The sequence below is a fragment of the Cotesia typhae genome, unplaced genomic scaffold (genome assembly GCF_013202065.1).
Source record: "Cotesia typhae breed Kobodo isofemale line unplaced genomic scaffold, CoteBio_Ctyphae scaffold_45, whole genome shotgun sequence".
In the NCBI taxonomy this organism is placed as follows: Eukaryota; Metazoa; Arthropoda; class Insecta; order Hymenoptera; family Braconidae; genus Cotesia; species Cotesia typhae.
The window spans coordinates 1,837,539-1,843,761 of NW_027423777.1; the positions used below are offsets into that span (position 1 = coordinate 1,837,539).

The window sequence follows — 6,223 nt, forward strand, 5'->3', positions numbered from 1 at the left end:
TTTATTAAAATTTTTATCTGTAAAAATTACAGTTTCAAATAAAATTTTTATAGAGTACAATTTTAAGTATTAATTTTTAGTTTTTAAATGTTTTTCTAATAAATTTTGGATGAATTTTATTTTTAAGCTGTAATTTTTTTCAGTTTTTTGCTTGGGGTGGCTATCAATTAAAATTTATACTTAAAAAAATTTTTTTTAATAATTTAATATCAATTTTGAAATTAATTTGCTGTATGCATGAAAAAAATGTAAGAATGTATTTTCTAAGTAAATAGAAAAATAAATTTCTTTCGGTCTAGAGGAACAATTAAACATAAAAATCTAAGCTTATAAGCTTAAGTATACTTAATGAGCTTTCAGATTCATTGTACAGAAATTCAATAAGTTATCTTGTTCAAAAGTATAACACTGAAATTAACAGGTATTAAAAAATTTTTCGGAATTTTATCGCAATTTAATAATTAAAACGTTTCACATGTGAAAATTAATAAAAATTACAAGAGAAAATTTTTAGAAGAATTTTTTTATTGTAATTAATTTGTTAAAAAAACTTTTAAAATTGACCGCTAACTTCTGTATTATTCAAAAGTTATTTCAAGAAGAATCAGTAAAAGTTTAATAGTTTGAATTTTTTGAAAATTTTTAATTGCTGTCGGAAAATGACTCGGAACTGAGTTGAAAAATAGCAAAATTTCGTAAAAGTTTAATTATAAAGACAAATTCATTATTAAAATTTTTATAGAGCTCATTAAAAAGTGCATTCAAATTTGCAAATTCCATTAGAAAAATTAATTTAATTTAATAAAATATTTGACAGATAATAAAATATTTAAACGATGTTAATGAATATTCATAAATGTAATTTCATTATAATTGTTTTAATGATGTACAGCTTTTTTTTTTATTTTATTTTAATAGCTTGTTGAAGTATTATTTAATATTTATGACACTGAACGTAGTAAATATTTAACCATTTTTGAATTTTATTTAATAAAATAATTTGTTCTAGAAAATTATTTAAAATGTAAAAAAAAAACTTGAAAAAGTTCTTTAAAATTTTTGTATGCGGAATTTTTTAGTCGATTTGTTTTTAAAAAAAATTATCAAGTGTTTCTTAATTTAATTACAGGGAAAAAATAAAAATAAAAAAATTATATACATTCAACTGTAATGTTGTGCGTCATAAACAAAAACCGGAAAAATTACAGTTTCAGATGATATTTTTTTCATGTTCTCAATTTTAATTGTTCAAATTGAATTTTAATTTAAAAAATATTTATATTTATAATACTTGTATATTCAATATTAAAACAAATTCTTTAATCATTGCATACAATCAAGCGAGGTAATTTTTACACTTCTTTTTTTTTTATGACGATCAATAAAAAAAAATAATCAAGTTTTTTTTAAATTATTCTAATTTAGATTTAATTTAATTTTCAATGACATTTTCCATAAATGTTTCACGTTTCTAACAAATATTTCATGACAAACATGTAAAGTAGGTCAATAGTCAAGTATAAACTTTATTTCTTTAAATAAAGTCTCAATCAAATAATCACATAATTAAAAATTACTATTTTTGTTTACTTTTCATCATTTTAATTTATACACGGAAAAAATACATTGTAAAATTTATAGAAAAGTTTGTAAAATTTACAAAATTCTATCTATAAGTCGACTCATGTAATATTTACAGGACTTAATAGATTATTTTTACGTGGTAAATTCTGTTATTATAAATCTCTAAATTTAATAAATTCAGTCTGTAATTATAATATAACTTTTTCTGTTATTATTACTGGAAATTTATTGTAATTAATTAAAAAGCATTACTTGAGTCAGCATCATTGCAAATTAATTTATATCACGGTTTTGAATTTTTTCAAAAATTTTAATTTTTCTGATTTTTTACAGTGTACTTCAAGACAAATTATTTTTTTATAATCAGTAAAAAAAAATTTCTTCACATATAATAAAAATTTTAAATTTACTATTAACAGATTATTATTTACATTTTTAATCAATAATCAAACATAATTTTAATTCAAGAAGTTACTCTGCAACGATCACATAATATTCTTATAGCCCTGAATAAAAAAAAGTATTGAAAAGTATCGGATTGACTAGAAAACCAATACTTTATTCTTTGTCTCAATACTTTTTTTTTAATCAAGGAGATTTCATAGAATTTATCTGTAAATTTTACAAAAACATACGTAGTTTTCACGTAAACTCACAAGTAATAATTACATATTTTTTCTGTAAATTTTAAAGAATATATATACTGTAGAAATTTTGAAGATTATTTTCTGTAAATTTTACATAGTCTTTTTTTCTGTGTAGGCTACGAAAATAAATTAATTTTTTATTATTTTGTGGAAAGAAATAAAATATAAGAATATGATTTTTCAAAGTAAAAAATCCATTTTTAAAAGTTTGCTACAAATTGCATATTCAAAAAAAGATACAAAATTTTAAAAGTTAAGAAGTTATATAAAATTATATATATAACTTTTAAGTTAATTCATATAATAAATTTTTATTGTTTTATTTTCTAAATTGTTAGTTCAGTTCATCGAACACTTTAACGACTTCTGGGCAAAATAGTAAAATATAGTACTTGTACTGTTAGTATTTGCTGTAAACATGGTCATAAAAAAATACACAATGCTTTGTAGTTTGTAGCTGTAGTGAGTGATGTAGAAAGATAAAGCTGTATTAAATTACTATTACCATCACTGTTACGGAAGAAAACAACTGAAAAGATAACGATTATTTTAAAGATGCAGCAGATGTTGACGCTGATTTATTTTAGAAAATTTTACACCTGGGAGATTGTTAACATGTATCGCTAGCGGGTATGGAAATTATACCCCATAGAAAAAACATCTTCTGAAAATAATAAAAATAATAATAAATATTTGAACCTACGACTGTTATCAAACATTTTTTAAAGAAGGATGCTTCTTATACTTTATGCGAAATTTAAATTAAACTAATTAAAAAAATTAAACAAGGTTTTCAATCGGCGATAAATTGTATGAAGAATTAATACTGACAGTCTAATTGTTAACAACTTATGAAATTAATATTTCATGGGTGGATATCAATAGAATATAAAAAAATAATTTGGAAATAATTTTGAAAATAGAAAAATAACTTTTGGTCACACTAAAAGGATCAGAAAAGAAGAAACTGTAAATTAAGTACCCAAAGTTCCATAGGGCGGCGCATGGTCGTTTTTGTTGTCCGCTTGAAGATACTCATTTCCAAATTTTTAACAATTCATAAAAGTAATATTTTGTAGATTAATATCCATAAATTATAAGAAATTAATTAGAAAGTAATTTTGAAATAGTAAAATCATAAAAAAAAAAAAATAAAATAAACTTCAAGTTAATTCCCTAAAGTTCCGTAAAGTGGCGCATGGTTGCTTTTGTTGTTCGCTTGAAGAGACTCATTTTTCCAATGTTATATTCTGTTTGCAAATCCATTTGGTATCATTCTGAAAGCAAATTTTATCCTTCAGAAATTACCTACAATGCTTGAACAAGCTAACAGTCGTGTGGACAGAAAAGTCCAGCAAAAATCTTGCTCGGACTCTGTCAACGACTCTTTGTAGGCACTGGTTGAAGTTCAATCAGTGTCATATTGGCAAAGAATAATCATTAAAAAATTTGCTAAATTAAAGGGCTATCGGGAATTGAAAGATTCCTAGATTCAAGCTCATGGTTAACTATTAATATCAGATTAATATCTAGTATATTGATCTGATTTTTGAAATTGCGGCATTTGCCGAGAGTTGCTCCGACATTGCAGTATCGTTGGGAGCAACTCAACCAATCTAATTGAAACAAAATTTTATTTCAGCATTATAAATCAATTTTATAATGGCTTTGAATTATTTCAGTCTAAACTGTACTGTAATATAAATGAATTTATATAATCTTTATTTATTTATATACTTTCGTTAAAAGATTTAGTACATTTTTTTCAAAAAGTAATATTATTTTCAAAGTTAGTTTTTAATTGGCACACGGAGAGAAAAAAAGAGATCTTATTTTTATGTAGAATAGTAACCATTACTATGTTACATAGTAACGGAAATTTTTTTGAGAACCCTGTGTAAAATTGCTGATAAAAATCTTGGAAATTGTGATTAAATTATAAACAATCTCTCATTTGATGCAGAATTAAATTCTGAAAATAATGTTGTTATTTTTTTATTTTTTGATAAAAATTTCAATTTGTGATTAACAAAAAAAAATTAAAAATCTCAGTTTTTTGTAAATATTTTAATAACTATAGGTGATATCAAAAATACGAAAAAAGATCAAGTAAATAATTTTGAATTTCATCTTCTTGATTTGAGTCGAAAAATTTTTAAACTAAGAATTTTTTCTTCGTTTAAGTAAATTTTACTTAATTCAAGAATTTTTCATCTTGATTGAAGACAATAATACTCTTCAAAATTATTTTCTTGGTTCAAGAATTTTTCTCTTGATTCAAGGTAGTTTTTTTTTCATTGTTAGCCTGCCGATTTATGGATCTTACCAGAAACAGTCTCGTTGTAAAATGCTTCACGAAATACACGTTCAATTTTTATTACCAGTAAAAAAAATGTTATCCTTCCCGAAGAATAATAAAATCTAGAAAAAAAAAATAAATAAGAGCAAAAAAAACTTTCGTTTCAAACAAGTGAGTTTACTTGATGTGCATACGAATAATAAAAATAATTGTTGAATCGTTTCGCTTATTAATAACTTCCAAACAAAAGTGTTATGTTACATAATACAACAGTATTTTTTTCCCCGTTACGAAATCGCACTTGTCTGGTAATTAAATAAAAATATAATTTGTTTTTCATTATTCTCTATCGACTATCGATTACATCAATCAATTAGACAGGAATTCATGCGTCAGATGTACGAATATTAATAAGATAAAGTTAAATAAATATCAAGACATCAATAAACGATTCAATGTTCAATGTTTTTTGCATGAGCCGTTAAGTATTGCATGACTCAAAGAGGCTGTTCTTCTCTGAAAAAAACATATCGTATGGGGTACAACGCTCATTTAAAATCGTAAAATCATTTATATTGTCGGTATGATACATTTATTTATATCCTGAGGAACATTAAGCAGTAAAGATGCATCATAAAACATACTCAATTCATCAAAAAAAAAAAAAAAAAAAAAAAAAAAAAAAAAAAAAAATTGCTGAAGAGTTTGCTTAAGTTAATTGCAAAAAAAGTTTATTGAAGAAGCTTTAAAATTTGTACAACTGACAATATTAACAGGCAGAATGTTCAATGGTCTTGTTTCGTGCTTAAAGTCACATTAAGATGGCACTAGCAAATCTGGTACTTGATAATACATATAAAAGTAGCTGATTTTATAAATTCGTATCAGTTTTAAAATTAACTAGAATTCAAATTTGCGCGCGCAAGCGCGCGCCTTACTATAGCGTTTGCATATATTTTCATACTTTGATATATTTGACCAATTACGTTACGAATAGTTTGCTTTCATGATATATTTTCATATTTTTCATCATCTAAATTATAAGAGTAGATTTATATATTTTGAATAAACAAGGCGCAAAATAGTTTCAATTATTATTAAGAGCTCTACTTTAATAAAATTAAAAATCAATTAAAATGAAAATATCATAATTAATTCAGTTTATAGGAAGGTGTTATAACTCTGGAAAATATTTAGGGTTAGGTTGTATTTCTTCTTATGTATAGTGAAAAAAAAGTTTTTTTCCACCCAGAATACAAAGTATTTTTATCCAAGTTTTTTTTATATCCAATATAAGTTTTTTTAATATAAAAAAACTGGTATTTTTCGCCTGCACGGAAAGAACAAAATGACACTGGATATCATTCCAGATTATACTCAGTGATATCTGTGGTAAAAAAAAATTCAGATAGTAGCCATAAAAATCTCGATTATAATGCGTGATATCTGGATTATACTCATTATAATCTTGATTATACCCATTATAATCTGGGATTCTATTCATTATAATCTGGGATTATATTCATTATAATCTGGGATTATACTCATTGTTATCTGGATTATACTAGCTACTATCAAAAATTTAATTTGCTCAAATATGATACTGAAGTTAACTGTCAGCTGTCAATTTTAAAAATTTTTATTACAAATCAATTATCATAAAAAAATGCCACTAAAAATTTTCACTTGTAAT

At 23.6% G+C, this 6,223-nt stretch overlaps 1 protein-coding gene across 1 annotated transcript in view; it reads left to right on the forward strand.

Moving 5' to 3' along the window:
- The window catches only part of LOC141536835 (peptidoglycan recognition protein 1), an 87,143-nt gene that overhangs the window by 18,623 nt on the left and 62,297 nt on the right, over positions 1 to 6,223 (forward strand). The gene's annotated exons all lie outside the window — the stretch shown is intronic.